The sequence below is a fragment of the Lolium rigidum genome, chromosome 4 (genome assembly GCF_022539505.1).
Source record: "Lolium rigidum isolate FL_2022 chromosome 4, APGP_CSIRO_Lrig_0.1, whole genome shotgun sequence".
Lineage (NCBI taxonomy): Eukaryota > Viridiplantae > Streptophyta > Magnoliopsida > Poales > Poaceae > Lolium > Lolium rigidum.
In genome coordinates this window covers 227,248,328-227,267,302 of record NC_061511.1, presented here as the reverse complement: position 1 = coordinate 227,267,302, position 18,975 = coordinate 227,248,328, and the positions used below count along the sequence as shown (strand labels likewise).

Genomic DNA, 18,975 nt, shown 5'->3' with positions numbered 1-18,975 from the left:
CAGGGAATAAAAACCGATCTGCCTTGTCGACGTTGATGGAGAGCCGAGAGTACGAATCACCATTGTCGAGGACGTAGCAACCGGGACAAAAACTGCGAGGATAATCCTCCTCGCGGCAACCATGAGAAAAGATGCAAGATCGATCCGGCGAAGCAAGATCTGAACACCCATACCTAGATAATTGTAATCTTTCAACCCCACCATTGACGTCGGGAAGGAGAGCTCGTCGTCGAACGAAAGGCCGAAGATCACTTATTGCAGACAATGCCATCTCCATTGCGGGAAAACCAACAAGAAAATGGCGACCAAAACCCTAACATAGACTACTAAAAAGACTACTTTTATTGAACACTCCACGCATAGATCGGGTTCCCCACTCCTCCCGACGACGGCGAATCCGGCCGGAGGAGGAGGAACCGATCTATGGAGGAGGCTGAAGTGAAGGCGGCTAGGGCTTTTTCTCTCTGAAGGTGGCGGCTATTGCGACGTGAACCTTGGACCCGGATTCTGATTAACTTTAGTTTAGGTGGACGTGTCATGATTGATACGATAAGATCGGGTCGGGAAATATCAAGCCCGGGCCGTGCAAAGGCATGATCAAACTTATACTATAGTAGTATATACACAAATGGGCTTTTTCAATGAATCACTGTAGCGGGGCTTTTTTTTTTGTAATTATTCTTTCTTTCTTGGCTGTGTGCATCTGTAGTGCCGCTAGGGCAATGCGTTATTGCAGAGGCTGGGTGTAATTGGTATCTTCGCGACATTAATATATACTCTTTATCGAAGAAGAAAAACACAAATAGGCGCCTTTAATCTGCTCTACCGTCTCGCTGTTAAAGCGATTGGTATTGATGTGTACAACTTCAGAAACCTCTGCATGGTTCGATCGACGGTATACGTACTTGCGTGGTAGCTTCACAGGGTTTCCTACTTAGCTGCTAGAAACATAGCAAAAGACATGGCTGCTTACGCTGCCTAGCCAGTTATTAACCACTGTTTTTTCCAAATAATAGTGCATTATTTGGAGTGGACTTGACTTGGAGTAGCTCTGCAAATATATGGTCCATGCATGTATGAGGCCTTGCACCTTTCCTCTTGTCAGGAAGCTGCTAGTTATACCGTGCTTCAGAGTAAGTGGTGACTAGAGAACGTGGGCATAGCCCAGTGGTTGGCTGTCAGGAACGAATTTCTGGAATTCTCACGTCGAGGTCCCGCTTCTACTATATCACTAGATAAGCATGCGAGCTTCGCCTCGCCGCCTACATAGCGTTCTGGTACCCTTGTTCAACTGGTAGATTTGCGGATGTTTTCATGCAAGCCGTAATGCGTAATACTTATTACTCTACTACCATGGATGGCACCCGCAATGAACGTATCCAAGCAATCTACGTGCATGACACCGGTGCCGGCGATGTAGTGCGTCTTCTCGGTAAAGGCCTATCTTGTAGAACTGACCTGCGTTGAGCGCTCTCGGTTGAGGAGAGCGCGTGTCGAGGCACTTCCCCTCCTCAACCACCTCATCGACCATGTCCAGCAGTTTGAACAGCCTCTGCGGGCCGCACCATTGGGAAGCGGAAGAACGTAACCACCTTATTTTCATTATTACCACATCCTTCAAAACAATAACAATACATTACACAACTGCGTGAAACAAAATCAAAACTTGGGATCTTCTCCTCGAAATCTGCAGCCTTCCAAGAGAGCAGCGCCATGCTTGGAGCTCCGTGGTGCAACTTGCCTGGTGGTAAGTTTGGAAGGAGCCAAATAGTTAGTCCTTGAAGACAAAACCTACACCACACATCATATGGTTGACCTGCTCCTTGAGGAGGCCAACAACTCGCGACTCCTTGAGGAGGCCAACAACTCGCGACGGGCAAGTTTAAAGCCTATCAGCTGATCCACTGACCCCTAGAACCAGTTTGAGGCTTTGTTGAATTCGAGCCCCTGTCGCTTAATGACAGTTTTTTCCGTTCTTTTCTTTCACTGGAGTCTCACCAGGGCATGGTTATCTCTCTAATTCTCAATGAAAAAGTTGTGGTGTCAGCATTTTCGTAAAAAGAAAACCCTGCTAATTAACACATAGAAGAGAGACCTCACCACTCCCACTCGCTTGATCAATAGAGCCATCAAATGACTAAACTAATGAGGCAGATGCCCTGCCCATAACTACCAACACTCCATCAAGCCCAACAAAAACTGAACTGCCTTCAGGATAGAAGTTAAGGACCTGGAAACAAATGTCCTCCCTCTGGAATGAATGTCTCGACACACCGACATTGAAAAGACCTAACTCGGGAAAATGAATGTCAGGCATAGCAGACAACATGGCAAAATACCCAGGAACGAAACATTGGCGAGTTTGACCTGCCAACCAAACCACAACCCACACCACCAAAGAAAACCATCTCAACAGCAGATCCTTGTACACACTACGATAAGAATTTGAAACCTATGATACAACAGCAAAGAGAGACATAAGATACAGAAGACCTGGCAAAAGAAACGAAGAAAATAAATGGATAAAGAATCGGACACGCCTCGGACTGGCATTCTTGCCACCAAATTTACCTTTGGAACACATGCACCCAGATCCTTCTTGTAATGCTTTGCAGCTACACTCATCACAGGGCAGAAAGTCAGAACCCAACATCCCTGATTGGGCTGCAACACGCCAATCGTAATCTTGCATCGAAGCTACATACCCTGCACAACTCACTGCCAGCATAAACAAATCATGAGATAAAACAGATAGGCTAAAAACATAAACATACCATGGTAACTCGCATGTTGATAGCAAAGAGCTCAGACATGCTTTCAAAACGCCAGGCCTTCTCGATAATAACTCAATTGGGTACACAGATCCCACCAGCGTACACACCAACACAGTATGAAATGAGCCTAAACACCTAACCTAGATAGGATAGTAACACATCAGGCATGACCACCTCCTTCCATATTTATCCTAAATATCCAACGGCACATAATTAGTACAACAAATGGGAGAGAAAACTGGTTATCACATTAATGAGGAAACCACTTGTCTCCAATCAACAAAGGTCGATACTTCATGAAAGGCATACCAATCTTGGTCATTGCAAGGCAATAATTTTCATGAGCTGTCAGGAGCTATCTTAATAATTTTCTCATAATGTGCATTAGAAAATAAAACCAAGGATCCAAACACAACATCCAAGTGGTAGAAACAACCAGACCGTGTGGATAGCAATAAAAATAGTGCGAAATTCTACGTCAATGGTGCACTTCATTTTCCTCAACCCAAGAAAAAACCCCACTATATGCAAAGGTTAAGCTTACTGCCCGTAGGAATTGATCAAAAATTAGAACACAACAAAATAGTTACACATGAGTACATACCAAACCTTTTATCTGCAACACCCAATGTTCTTCTTGGAGTTTGTTGGCCTTGATACCAAGGATTTAATCATCCGTTCTTCTGTGTGAGCGGAGACAGTAATGGTGGAATATTCCTGAAAGGCCAATATTACTTATATGTATGCTCTTGTTGCGTGAACAAAATACATATTAGTTCTCGAATGGGTGATGTGCATACCGATACAATAATTCTGCATATTTACTGCTTATGGTTTCTCTATTAGATTCTCCGTTCGCTAACCTTGATCTCAGGTAGGTGATGTATTCTACCTAAAACTATACTGTCACTAATATCATGGCCTCATGGTCTGACCTAAACAGTGGGCTGTTACGAATAGTATTACAATTTTTCTGGCAGAATCAAGCCAAGCAATTATAGATTACAATCAGTTTCTTGGAAACTGAAAACAAAGTACACGTAGGACTCTGCTGCCTGTTGGAAACCAAAGTTGGTCACCACTAAATATTATTTTCTCAAACAGTAGTGTTCTCTTTATCCCTCTAACAATCTTCTGTCAGTTGGTGGCAAGGTGGGCTAATTATCAGCTATAGGCCTAAACATAACCATTTTAGTATAGCAAATGACAAAGAAAAAACCAATCTGTGATGTCGCATGAGCATTTTTTAAATCCTTCACTACCATCTAGCAACCTTCTTCTGTACCCCATGGAAAGAAAAATCGGGAATCACAAACATTTAACAGAGTCTTCTTATATGAAATGTAACATGTCCAGTATGCATTCCATATCAACAATGTGAAGAACGTACTGTATAGGCTGGAGTATCTAATTAGCCATAATCACTAAATGTATACACTATAATGTAATCACAAACTGAAACAACATGTTCATCTAATTTACTGAACCAACCAAAACGTGGTCAATCTAACAATATCCGAATAGATATGAGCAAAGCAGAAAACAACTTACAACTTTGTGAGAGGAGAGAAGACGCGAACTGACTACTGACACAACGATTTAGGCCTGGAAGACCACACGGCCGTGGTTGTATTCCCTTGCCTCACTTCCCGTGTTTATATTGATGTCATGCGCGCAGTCGACGCATCAGTTGCCCAGCTTTCTCCTCCTAGAAGATGGGCGGCGGCCATGGCGACCATAGCAGGCAGCTGGTCGAGTAGGTCGAGGGGGCTGAGCCGCGCAGGTGGAAAGAGAGGAAATACGAAGGGAACTCCTCCGCGAGCTCTCCCGATCAGCGCCTCTGCCGCGGAGCCATTCCAGGCAAGCCAGCACGCTCCGCTCCGGCGATGCCGCCACCGTGCTCCCCTCCCACCTTGGACCCGGGGGCGCCGGGTCTTTCCTCCCCGCGCGGCCTCGACCGTCCCTGCGACCCAACCACGGGAGGGCACGAAGCGAGCCAGGGGGCTCCCTGCCCAAATCCGGCAGGGGAGGCAGAGCTCTCCGGCCAGCCCTCCTTCATCGCCCAACAAGCCTCCAAGCGGCGCCGGCCTTCTCCCACGCGCGCAGCATCTCCGTGTGGGTCAGATCGGGGAGGGGCCGGGCGAGATAGGGCGGCCTCGCGAGACCTCACACAATCAATCCCCGTGTTTGGCCGCCGGGCTTCTAGATAGGGAGGATACAGTGGGGAAGGAATGAAGGTCTCCGGGGTGGCTTGCCGGGACACCTATGCTCAGCCATGGATGGGAGGACGCGCGGGGAGACGGGAGGAGAGGAGAAGTGACGGCTAGCGAGGAGTGAAATCCGGTGGATTAGTTTTCTCACCGGCCAAGTCCGGAACGGCCACCACCTATCCCTGCTGGCCCACCGCGCATGCAAGCACCGGCAAAACGCTAAGAGAGCTCCGATCGCAACAGCGTTACTCTATTTAGATAATTTAGTGTCTAGTTCTTCCTAGCACTAATTCATTTTTTTTTTTTAGAGTAAGTGGTGACTCTGCGGCTAGCAAGGGGGGTCCTAGCCAGGATATTTCCTCCACCTGATTTTCTTTATCTTTATTTTATTTATTCTGCAATATATTTTCTTCTTTGCACTTTTCTCGTTTTCCCTTTCTTTTTGGTAAATGCAAGCATATTTTTTCTGATATGCATATTTCCCCGGATGTATGAACATATTTATTTGTGTGAACATAATTTTTATTTATATAAACATTTCTTATCATATATAAACACTGTTTTTTATAATATATGAAAATTATTTTATAAATGTGTAAACATTTATTCGTACACATCTGAATATCTATGTTAATATAGATGAATATTATTATTTCTTACAACACATACACTTTTATATTAAACCTACTTATATACACAAAGAGAAAAATAGTTTTGCAGATTATATAAACTTTTTAAAATAAATGAGGGAAAACATGTGTGTTAATGGGCCTTCTCAGTTGCAGTTCGTGTTATTTGTCAATTACTCCCTCTGTTTCAAATTGGTTGAAGCAGATTTATTGAAAGAAGTCTAAATGATCCCTAACTATTGGGTTTGGGACGAAGAACCTCCTAAATTTAAAATGGGACACTTAACCTCTCTAACTATGAAATACTAGGTATTGACCACCTCACACGATAAAAATAGTTTCACTCGGCGATATCGCTGACGTGGATAGTGGTTTAAGCCACGGAGGCACTGCTAAATCCTCATGCCTTATACTGACATCTATGGCCCACATATTATGTACATGAATATTATTGTTCTTTAATCTCATATCTCCCGCTAGGATGACCAGTACGCCTCATCTGCCTTGCTCCCTCTCCAGGTCACGACGACTTCCATCTCGAGCAGCATCGGCCACCAACATGGACAACTTGGCAAAAACTGCACCGTCGATTTCTCCGCTAAGTCGCGTCGCTCAGGCGTCTCCAGAGACCATGAACAAAGGTCGCGGGCTTGATACGTCTCCAACGTATCGATAATTTCTTATGTTCCATGCCACTTTATTGATGATACCTACATGTTTTATGCACATTATATGTCATATTTATGCATTTTCTGGAACTAACCTATTAACAAGATGCCGAAGAGCCGATTCTTGTTTTCTGCTGTTTTTGGTTTCAGAAATCCTAGTAAGGAAATATCCTCGGAATTGGACGAAATCTTCGCCCAGGGTCCTATTTTTGCACGGAGCTTCCGGAAGACCGAAGAGGGAAGGAAGTGGGGCCACGAGGCGCCGACACCATAGGGCGGCGCGGCCCGGGCCCCGGCCGCGCCGACCTAGGGTGTGGGGCCCTCGTGTGGCCCCCGCGTTGCCCTTCCGCCTACTTAAAGTCTCCGTCGCGAAACCCCCAGCACCGAGAGCCACGATACGGAAAACCTTCCAGAGACGCCGCCGCCGCGAATCCCATCTCGGGGGATTCAGGAGATCGCCTCCGGCACCCTGCCGGAGAGGGGATTCATCTCCCGGAGGACTCTACACCGCCATGGTCGCCTCCGGAGTGATGAGTGAGTAGTTCACCCTTGGACCATGGGTCCATAGCAGTAGCTAGATGGTCGTCTTCTCCTTGTTGTGCTTCATTGTTGGATCTTGTGAGCTGCCTAACATGATCAAGATCATCTATCTGTAATTCCATATGTTGTGTTTGTCGGGATCCGATGGATAGAGAATACTATGATTATGGTGATTATCAATCTATTGTTTATGTGTTGTTTATGATCTTGCATGCTCTCCGTTATTAGTAGAGGCTCTGGCCAAGTTTGTACTCTTAACTCCAAGAGGGAGTATTTATGCTCGATAGTGGGTTCATGCCTTCATTGACACTGGGACGAGTGACGGAAAGTTCTAAGGTTGTGATGTCTTGTTGCCACTAGGGATAAAACATTGATGCTATGTCTAAGGATGTAGTTGTTGATTACATTACGCACCATAATGCAATTGTACTGTTGCTTAGCAACTTAATACCGAATGGGGTTCGGATGATAACCTCGAAGGTGGACTTTTTAGGCATAGATGCGGTTGGATGGCGGTCTATGTACTTTGTCGTAATGCCCAATTAAATCTCACTATATTTATCATATCATGTATATGCATTGTTATGCCTTTCTCTATTTGTCAATTGCCCGACTGTAATTTGTTCACCCAACATGCTTTTATCTTATGGGAGAGACACCTCTAGTGAACTGTGGACCCCGGTCCTATTCTTTACATAGCATACAATCTACTACAATTGTGTTTTACTGTTTTCTTTGCAAACATCTTCCACTCGATACGTTTAATCCTTTGTTACAGCAAGCGGGTGAGATTGACAACCTCACTGTTTCGTTGGGGCAAAGTACTTTGGTTTTGTTGTGTAGATTCCACGTTGGCGCCGGAATCCCTGTTGTTGCGCCGCATCACATTTCGCCACCATCAACCTTCAACGTGCTTCTTGGCTCCTACTGGTTCGATTAAACCTTGGTTTCATACTGAGGGAAACTTGCTTCTATACGCATCATACCTTCCACTTGGGGTTCCCAACGGACGTGTGCATCTACGCGTATCAAGCTAAATTTATGGCGCCGTTGCCGGGGAGATCAAGACACGCTGCAAGGGGAGTCTCCACTTCTCAATCTCTTTACTTTGTTTTTGTCTTGCTTTATTTTATTTACTACTTTGTTTGCTGCACTAAATCAAAACACAAAAAAATTAGTTGCTAGTTTTACTTTATTTACTGTCTTGCTCTCTATATCGAAAACACAAAAAAATTAGTTACTTGCATTTACTTTATCTAGTTTGTTTTATTTACCGTTGCTAAAATGAATACTCCTGAAAATACTAAGTTGTGTGACTTCACAAATGCAAATAATAATGATTTCCTATGCACACCTATTGCTCCACCTGCTACTACAGCAGAATTCTTTGAAATTAAACCTCGCTTTACTAAATCTTGTCATGAGAGATCAATTTTCCGGTGCTAGTTCGATGATGCTGCTTGCCCATCTCAATAATTTTGTTGAACTTTGTGAAATGCAAAAGTATAAGGATGTAGATGGTGATATTATTAAATTGAAAGTGTTTCCTTTCTCATTAAGAGGAAGAGCTAAAGATTGGTTGCTATCTTTGCCTAAGAATAGTATTGATTCATGGACTAAATGCAAGGATGCTTTTATTGGTAGATATTATCCTCCCGCTAAAATTATATCTTTGAGAAGTAGCATAATGAATTTTAAACAATTAGATACTGAACATGTTGCTCAAGCATGGGAGAGAATGAAAACTTTGGTAAAGAATTGCCCAACCCATGGATCGACTACTTGGATGATCATCCAAACCTTCTATGCAGGACTAAATTTTTCTTCGCGGAATTTATTGGATTCAGTTGCTGGAGGTACCTTTATGTCCATCACATTGGGGGCGGCTACAAAACTTCTTGATGATATGATGATAAATTACTCTGAATGGCACACGGAAAGAGCTCCACAAGGTAAGAAGGTAAATTCTGTTGAAGAAACATCTTCCTTGAGTGATAAGATTGATGTGATTATGTCTATGCTTGTGAATGGTAGATCTAATGTTGATCCAAATAATGTTCCTTTAGCTTCATTGGTTGCTCAAGAAGAGAATGTTGATGTGAATTTCATTAAAAATAATAATTTCAACAACAATGCTTATAGGAACAACTCAGGTAATAACTATAGGCCATATCCTTCTGCTAATGGTAATGGTTATGGTAATTCTTATGGGAATTCTTACAATAATAATAGGAGTGTACCCTTTGGTCTTGAAGCTATGCTTAAAGAATTTATTAGTACACAAACTGCTTTTAACAAATCTGTTGAGGAAAAGCTTGATAAAATTGATACTATTGCTTCTAGAGTCGATAGACTTGCCTCCGATGTTAATCTTTTAAAATTGAAAGTTATGCCTAATAATGATATTGATAATAAGATTACTACTTGATACGTCCAAAACGTATCTACTTTCCCGAACACTTTTGCTATTGTTTTGCCTCTAATTTGTGTATTTTGGATACAACTAACACGGACTAACGCTGTTTTCAGCAGAATTGCTCTGGTGTCTCGTTTTTGTGCTGAAATCCAACTTTCGGGAAAATCCTCGGAATTTATGCGAAGGCCCTATTTTACCAAAATATTGACGGAGCCGAAGGGCAAGGGAGGTGGAGGCCCGAGGGCCCCACACCACATGGCGGCGCGGCCCGGGGGGCCCGCGCGGCCATGTGGTGTGGCCCCCTCGGCCGGCCTCCGACGCCCCCTTCGGACTACTTATTGGTTTCGACCCGAAAACGCACGGAGAGAAGTCGAAGTCGCCGTAAACCCTCCGGAGAGCCGCCATATCGCGAAACTCCGTCTCGGGAGCCGAAGTCTCCGTTCGGCACTCCGCCGGACGGGGAATTGGAGGAGATCTTCACCGCCATCACCGCCAACGCCTCTCCATCGACCAGCCATGTTTCCCCCATCCATGTGTGAGTAATTCCCCCGCTGTAGGCTGAAGGGGATGGTAGGGATTGGATGAGATTGGTCATGTAATAGTCATAAGATTGTTAGGGCATAGTGCCTAGTATCCGTAGATGTCACTTTTATGATATTGTTGCAACTTGTTATGCTTAATGCTTGTCACTAGGGCCCGAGTGCCATGATCTCAGATCTGAACATGTTATTGATTCATGAAGATATTCGTTGTTTATGATCTTACCCGCAAGTTGTATACACATGTCGCCGTCCGGAACCAATGGCCCCGAAGTGACAGAAATCGGGATAACCGGAGGGGATGGTAGTGATGTGAGGATCACATGTGTTCACGGAGTGTTAATGCTTTGCTCCGGTACTCTATTAAAAGGAGTACCTTAATTTCCGGTAGTTTCCCTAGAGGCCCGGCTGCCACCGGCTGGTAGGACAGAAGATGTTGTGCAAGTTTCTCATTGCGAGCACGTACGACTAAATATGGAACACATGCCTATTGATTGATTAGTACTTGGATACCGTTTTATTATTATCTCGCAAATGCCCTCGCTTTGATTGTTACATGAGTTTCTCTCATCCATGCAACGCCCGTTAAATCCGTCCCTGTGCCTACAGTATTTTAATCCTCGCTGTTTACTATAATCACTACTGCTGTCTTTATTTCACCGCTGCTGTTATTTCACTATTTCCACTGCCATAAAACTGTTACTATTGATAAACTCTTGCGAGCAAGTCCGTTTCCAGTGCAGCTGAATTGACAACTCCGTTGTTAAGGCTTACAAGTATTCTTTGTCTCCCCTTGTGTCGAATCAATAAATTGGGTAATACTTCCCTCGAAGACCGTTGCGATCCCCTATACTTGTGGGTCATCAAGACTATTTTCTCGGTGCCGTTGCCGGGGAGCATAGCTTTATTTGGAAGTTCACTTGGATTGATATTGTTCGCTGCAAATTCTCCATTATGGGTAAACCTCGCGATACTAAGATCGCCATATTACCATCCACTACAAGAAAAGGTACAACTCTGAGTACCTCTGCTGCTCTTGATTCACCCTCTGTGATTGATAAACTTGTTTCACCGCCACATGCTTCACATGCTGGTACTTCTGCTGAATCTGAAAATTCTCATAATATTGATAATGTTTCTGCTGTGCTTGATGATAGTGGTTCATTGGGATCTTTTCTAGATGCTACGATTGCTAGGTCTAGACAAATTGAAAATACTGAAACTCCTGATGCTACTACACCTGTTAAATCACCTGAACTTGATTATTCTAGTGATGATCCTGATGAAGATTATGTAGAGCTTGATGATGATTTTATTGAAAAATGCAATGCTACTACTGATGCAAGAAAAATTAAAAAGTTGCTTGCGTAACATGCTCGTTAGATATAAACCATCTCCCGATCCTAAATTTGCCACATCTCCTATAAACATTAGGGATAAAGATTATGATTTTTCTCTTGATCTATCTCATATAGCTATTGTTGAGAAAACACCCTTTTGTGGTACTGAAAAAGAAAGTGCTTGTTGAACACTTGACTGAGTTATCTACTCTTAGTGGCGTGTTTTCTGATGATGTCAAGATGCGTACTTATTTTGTCGCTAAAATTTTTCCGTTCTCATTAAAGGATGATGCTAAAACTTGGTATAATAATTTGCCTCCTGGTTCTATTAAAAGTCCAACCGACTTGCGTGATGTTTTCTTTCGAAAATACTTTCCTGCTAGTGCTCAACATGCTGCTTTGCAGAGAATTTATAATTTTGACCAGGAAGATGGAGAGAAATTGCCTGAGGCTTGGGCGAGATTTTGCTCTCTTATTAGAGCTCAGCCTGACCATGATTTGGAAAAGCATGATTTACTTGATATATTTTATAGTGGACTAACCATTGAGTCTAGGGCATACCTGGATAGTTGTGCTGGTTGTGTTTTCAGGAAAAGAACTCCGGACGATGCCGAAGAATTATTGGCTAAAATAGGACGGAATCATGATGATTGGTCTACACCGAACCAACCCCGACACCGATAGTGAAGAAGAGGGGTATGATTAAATTGAATGATGAAGATATGAGGGAAGCCAAGAAGTCTCTTAAAGAGAAGGGTATTAAACCCGAAGATGTGAAGAATTTACCTCCTATAGAAGATATATGTGAGACAATTCCCCCTTCATCCATGATTGAGGTACACTCGCTTCAACACTTTACTAGGGAAGATATTCCGTATTCAAAATCTCCTGCTCAATGCTTAGATGAATTTGATAATTATATTGTTAAGCAAGAAAACTTTAATATGAGAGTAGAGAATCATTTAATGGAAAATTCTCGAGCTATTAGTGAATTGCATGGTATTGTGGAGAGAACCTCCAATGATGTTAAGATACTTGTTAAACATTTTCAAATGGTTCAAACTCAAATTGATCAACTTACTAAAGTGCAAAATGACTTGTTGGGAAATAATTCTAAAGAAAAACATGCTTATGAAGTAACAACTAGAGGTGGTGTTTCTACCCAGGATCCTTGATACGTCTCCAACGTATCTATAATTTCTTATGTTCCATGCTACTTTATTGATGATACCTACATGTTTTATGCACACTTTATGTCATATTCGTGCATTTTCTGGAACTAACCTATTAACAAGATGCCGAAGTGCCAGTTCCCGTTTTCTGCTGTTTTTGGTTTCAGAAATCCTAGTAACGAAATATTCTCGGAATTGGACGAAATCAACGCCCAGTGTTCCTATTTTGCCCGGAAGCATCCAGAACACCCGAGAGCCGCCGGAGGGGGCCCTGTGGGCCCCAGATGATAGGGTGGCGCGGCCAGGGCTGGGCCCGCGCCACCCTATGGTGTGGTCGCCCCTTCGCCCCTCCGACGCTGCCCTTTCGCCTATATAAAGCCCCTGCATCGAAAACCCTTAAGAGGAAAAGCCACGATACGAGAAAAGTTCCAGAGCCGCCGCCATCGCGAAGCCAAGATCTGGGGGACAGGAGTCTCTGTTCCGGCACCCTGCCGGAGCGGGGAAGTGCCCCCGGAAGGCTTCTCCATCGACACCGCTGCCATCTCCACCGCCATCTTCATCACCGCTGCTGCTCCCATGAGGAGGGAGTAGTTCTCCATCGAGGCTCGGGGCTGTACCGGTAGCTATGTGGTTAATCTCTCTCCTATGTACCTCAATACAATGATCTCATGAGCTGCTTTACATGATTGAGATTCATATGAGTTTTGTATCACCACTATCTATGTGCTACTCTAGCAAAGTTATTAAAGTAGTTCTATTCCTCCCGCACGTGTGTAAAGGTGACGAGTGTGTGCACCGTGTTAGTACTTGGTTTATGCTATGATCATGATCTCTTGTAGATTGCGAAGTTAACTATTGCTATGATAATATTGATGTGATCTATTCCTCCTACATATGCATGAAGGTGACGAGTGTGCATGCTATGCTAGTACTTGGTTTAGTCTTTTGATCTATCTTACACTAAAGGTTACTAAAATATGAGCATTATTGTGGAGCTTGTTAACTCCGGCATTGAGGGTTCGTGTAATCCTACGCAATGTGTTCATCATCCAACAAAAGTGTAGAGTATGCATTTATCTATTCTGTTATGTGATCAATGTTGAGAGTGTCCACTAGTGAAAGTCTATTCCCTAGGCCTTGTTCCTAAATACTGCTATCGCTGCTTGTTACTGTTTTACTGAGTTACTACTGCATGTTTACTTCCTACAATATTACTATCGTCAACTACGCGCCAAGCACTTTTCTGGCACCGTACTACTGCTCATACTTATTTATACCACCTGTATTTCACTATCTCTTCGCCGAACTAGTGCACCTATTAGGTGTGTTGGGGACACAAGAGACTTCTTGCTTTGTGGTTGCAGGGTTGCATGAGAGGGATATCTTTGACCTCTTCCTCCCCGAGTTCGATAAACCTTGGGTAATCCACTTAAGGGAAACTTGCTGCTGTTCTACAAACCTCTCGCTCTTGGAGGCCCAACACTGTCTACAAGAATAGAAGCACCCGTAGACATCAAGCACTTTTCTGGCGCCGTTGCCGGGGAGGGAAGGTAAACGGCATTCACACATTGGCAAGCCCGGCAACTAAGCACTTTTCCTCCCTCGTCAGCTACGCGCCAAGCACTTTTCTGGCGCCGTTGCCGGGGAGGAAAGGTAAAAGGTACTCACACTCCGGACCTCGGCTACTAAGCTATTTTCCGGCGCCGTTGTAAGTACTCAAAGCTATTTCCTTTAGACTCTACAATTGCGACATTTGGTTTCTTGTTTACACTAGTTAGGCATAATGGAAAACAACAAAAATATGAGAGATCTTTATGAACTTTATCTTGAATTAGGACATGATGTGTTTGAAGAAAGAATTAAGAAACCCATGGAACTTTATATGCATGCTAATGGGAATGTTGTTACTATGAATGCTTTGAACACCATTGTTGCTAATGCTATGGAAAATTCTAAGCTTGGGGAAGCTGGCTTTGATGAGCATGATATTTTTAGTCCCCCAAGCATTGAGGAGAAAATTTACTTTGATGATACTTTGCCTCCCATTTATGATGATTACAATGATAGTAGCCTTTTGTTACCACCTGTTATGGAGGATAAATTTGATTATGATTACAATATACCTCCTATATTTGATAGCTACTTTGTTGAATTTGCTCCCACTACAACTAATAAAACTGATTATGCTTATGTTGGGAGTAGTAATTATTTTATGCATGAGACTCATGATAAGAATGCTTTATGTGATAGTTATATTGTTGAGTTTGCTCATGTTGCTACTGAAAGTTATTATGAGAGAGGAAAATATGGGTGTAAAAATTTTCATGTTACTAAAACACCTCTCTATGTGCTGAAATTTTTGAAGCTACACTTGTTTTATCTTCCTATGCTTGTTACTTTGCTCTTCATGAACTTGTTTATTTACAAGATGCCTATGCATAGGAAGCATGTTAGACTTAAATGTGTTTTGAATTTGCCTCTTGATGCTCTCTTTTGCTTCAACTTCTATTTCTTGCGAGTGCATCATTAAAACTGCTGAGCCCATCTTAATGGCTATAAAGAAAGAACTTCTTGGGAGATAACCCATGTGTTTTTTTTACTACAGTACTTTGTTTTATATTTGAGTCTTGGAAGTTGTTTACTACTGTAGCAACCTCTCCTTATCATGTTTTTGTGCCAAGTAAAGTTTCTATGTTAAAGTTGATGTTATATTTGGGATCGCTGCGCAGAAACAGCATTGCTGTCTGTCACGAATCTGGGCACAGTTCTCTGTAGAAAATTCGAAAAAATCTGCCAATTTACGAGCGTGATCCTCAGATATGTACGCAACTTTCATTAGTTTTGAGTTTTTCCATTTGAGCAAGTCTGGTGCCATCTTAAAATTCGTCTTTACGGACTGTTCTGTTTTTGACAGATTCTGCCTTTTATTTCGCATTGCCTCTTTTGCTATGTTGGATTTATTTATTTGATCCATTAATGTCCAGTAGCTTTATGAAATGTCCAGAAGTGAAAAGAATGTTTGTGTCACCTCTGAACATGTGAATTTTTGATTTTGCACTAACCCTCTAATGAGTTTGCTTGAAGTTTGGTGTGAAGGAAGTTTTCAAGGGTCAAGAGAGGAGTATGATATACTATGATCAAGAGGAGTGAAAGCTCTAAGCTTGGGGATGCCCCCGTGGTTCACCCCTGCATATTTTAAGAAGACTCAAGAGTCTAAGCTTGGGGATGCCCAAGGCATCCCCTTCTTCATCGACAAAGTATCAGGTTCCTTCTCTTGAAACTATATTTTTATTCGGTCACATCTTATGTACTTTACTTGGAGCGTCTGTGTGTGCTTTTATTTTTGTTTTTGTTTTGTTATCTTAGTTCTCTGAATAAGTTCATCCTTGTGTGGGAGAGAGACACGCTCCGCTGGTTCGTATGAACACATGTGTTCTTAGCTCATAATATTCATGGCGAAGTTTCCTCTTCGTTAAATTGTTATATGGTTGGAATTGAAAAATGCTACATGTAGTAATTGGTAAAATGTCTTGAATAATTTGATACTTGGCAATTGTTGTGTTCATGTTTAAGCTCTTGCATCATATACTTTGCACCTATTAGTGAAGAAATACATAGAGCATGCTAAAATTTGGTTTGCATAATTGGTCTCTCTAAGGTCTGGATAATTTCTAGTATTGAGTTTTGAACAACAAGGAAGACGGTGTAGAGTCTTATAATGCTTACAATATGTCTTTTATGTGAGTTTTGCTGCACCGGTTTATCCTTGAGTTTGCTTCAAATAACCTTGCTAGCCTAAACCTTGTATCGAGAGGGAATACTTCTCATGCATCCAAAATCCTTGAGCCAACCACTATGCCATTTGTGTCCACCATACCTACCTACTACATGGTATTTCTCCGCCATTCCAAAGTAAATTGCTTGAGTGCTACCTTTAAAATTCCATCATTCACCTTTGCAATATATAGCTCATGGGACAAAATAGCCTTAAAAACTATCGTAGTATTGAATATGTACTTATGCACTTTATCTCTTATTAAGTTGCTTGTTGTGCGATAACCATGCTTCGGGGAACGCCATCAACTATTGTTGAATATCATGTGAGTTGCTATGCATGTCCGTCTTGTCCGAAGGATCTATCATTTTAGTGGTTGGAGCATGCAAAATTGTTAGAGAAGAACATTGGGCCGCTAACTAAAGCCATGAATCATGGTTGAAGTTTCAGTTTTGGACATATATCCTCAATCTCATATGAGAATAATAATTGTTGCTACATGCTTATGCATTTAAGAGGAGTCCATTATCTGTTGTCCATGTTGTCCCGGTATGGATGTCTAAGTTGAGAATAATCAAAAGCGAGAAATCCAAAATGCGAGCATTCTCCTTAGACCTTTGTACATGCGGCATGGAGGTACCCCTTTGTGACACTTGGTTGAAACATGGCATGCAAAGATCCGGTAGTCCAAGCTAAGTAGGACGAGGTGCGGACACTATTAGTATACTATGCATGAGGCTTGCAACTTGTAAGATATAATTTACATAACTCATATGCTTTATTACTACCGTTGACAAAATTGTTTCATGTTTTCAAAATAAAAGCTCTAGCACAAATACAGCAATCGATGCTTTCCTCTTTGAAGGACCTTTCTTTTACTTTTATTGTTGAGTCAGTTTACCTATCTCTCTCCACCTTAAGAAGCAAACACTTGTGTGAACTGTGCATTGATTCCTACATATTTGCATATTGCACTTGTTATATTACTCTATGTTGACAATATCCATGAGATATACATGTTATAAGTTGAAAGCAACCGCTGAAACTTAATCTTCCTTTGTGTTGCTTCAATACCTTTACTTTGATTTATTGCTTTATGAGTTAACTCTTATGCAAGACTTATTGATGCTTGTCTTGAAAGTGCTATTCATGAAAAGTCATTGCTTTATGATTCACTTGTTTACTCATGTCATTACCATTGTTTTGATCGCTGCATTCATTACATATGTTTACAAATAGTATGATCAAGATTATGATGGCATGTCACTTCAGAAATTATCTTTGTTATCGTTTTACCTGCTCGGGACGAGCAGAACTAAGCTTGGGGATGCTGATACGTCTCCAACGTATCTATAATTTCTTATGTTCCATGCTACTTTATTGATGATACCTACATGTTTTATGCACACTTTATGTCATATTCGTGCATTTTCTGGAACTAACCTATTAACAAGATGCCGAAGTGCCAGCTTCCGTTTTCTGCTGTTTTTGGTTTCGAAATCCTAGTAACGAAATATTCTCGGAATTGGACGAAATCAACGCCCAGTGTTCCTATTTTGCCCGGAAGCATCCGGAACACCCGAGAGCCGCGGGGGGGGCCCTGTGGGCCCCAGATGATAGGGTGGCGCGGCCAGGGCTGGGCCCGCGCCACCCTATGGTGTGGTTGCCCCTTCGCCCCTCCGACGCTGCCCTTTCGCCTATATAAAGCCCCTGCATCGAAAACCCTTAAGAGGAAAAGCCACGATACGAGAAAAGTTCCAGAGCCGCCGCCATCGCGAAGCCAAGATCTGGGGGACAGGAGTCTCCGTTCCGGCACCTCGCCGGAGCGGGGAAGTGCCCCCGGAAGGCTTCTCCATCGACACCGCTGCCATCTCCACCGCCATCTTCATCACCGCTGCTGCTCCCATGAGGAGGGAGTAGTTCTCCATCGAGGCTCGGGGCTGTACCGGTAGCTATGTGGTTAATCTCTCTCCTATGTACCTCAATACAATGATCTCATGAGCTGCTTTACATGATTGAGATTCATATGAGTTTTGTATCACCACTATCTATGTGCTACTCTAGCAAAGTTATTAAAGTAGTTCTATTCCTCCTGCACGTGTGTAAAGGTGACAGTGTGTGCACCGTGTTAGTACTTGGTTTATGCTATGATCATGATCTCTTGTAGATTGCGAAGTTAACTATTGCTATGATAATATTGATGTGATCTATTCCTCCTACATATGCATGAAGGTGACAAGTGTGCATGCTATGCTAGTACTTGGTTTAGTCTTTTGATCTATCTTACACTAAAGGTTACTAAAATATGAGCATTATTGTGGAGCTTGTTAACTCCGGCATTGAGGGTTCGTGTAATCCTACGCAATGTGTTCATCATCCAACAAAAGTGTAGAGTATGCATTTATCTATTCTCGTTATGTGATCAATGTTGAGAGTGTCCACTAGTGAAAGTCTATTCCCTAGGCCTTGTTCCTAAATATCGCTATCGCTGCTTGTTACTCGTTTTACTCGAGTTACTACTGCATGTTTACTTCCTACAATATTACTATCGTCAACTACGCGCCAAGCACTTTTCTCGGCACCGTACTACTCGCTCATACTTATTTATACCACCCGTATTTCACTATCTCTTCGCCGAACTAGTGCACCTATTAGGTGTGTTGGGGACACAAGAGACTTCTTGCTTTGTGGTTGCAGTGGTTGCATGAGAGGGATATATTTGACCTCTTCCTCCCTGAGTTCGATAAACCTTGGGTAATCCACTTAAGGGAAACTTGCTGCTGTTCTACAAACCTCTGCTCTTGGAGGCCCAACACTGTCTACAAGAATAGAAGCACCCGTAGACATCAATCCTCTATATCCTGAAGGGCATCCCAAAAGAGTTGAACAAGATTCTCAACTAATTAAAACTA

General features: G+C 42.6%; 1 long non-coding RNA gene across 3 annotated transcripts; it reads right to left on the bottom strand.

The window, feature by feature from the left end:
• Positions 1-1,863: 1,863 nt before the first annotated feature.
• On the bottom strand, positions 1,864-4,724 carry LOC124649674. 3 transcript variants are annotated; one of them, XR_006986755.1, is made up of 3 exons: positions 2,572-4,724; positions 2,101-2,452; positions 1,864-2,016 (listed from the first exon to the last, which is right to left on the bottom strand). It is a non-coding gene; the product is annotated as an uncharacterized LOC124649674 (long non-coding RNA). The 3 variants fall into 3 exon arrangements; XR_006986756.1 differs by having other exon boundaries at positions 1,864-2,452; positions 2,572-2,914; positions 3,379-4,724; XR_006986754.1 differs by having other exon boundaries at positions 1,864-2,452; positions 2,572-3,491; positions 4,326-4,724.
• Between the last annotated feature and the right edge of the window lie 14,251 nt (positions 4,725-18,975).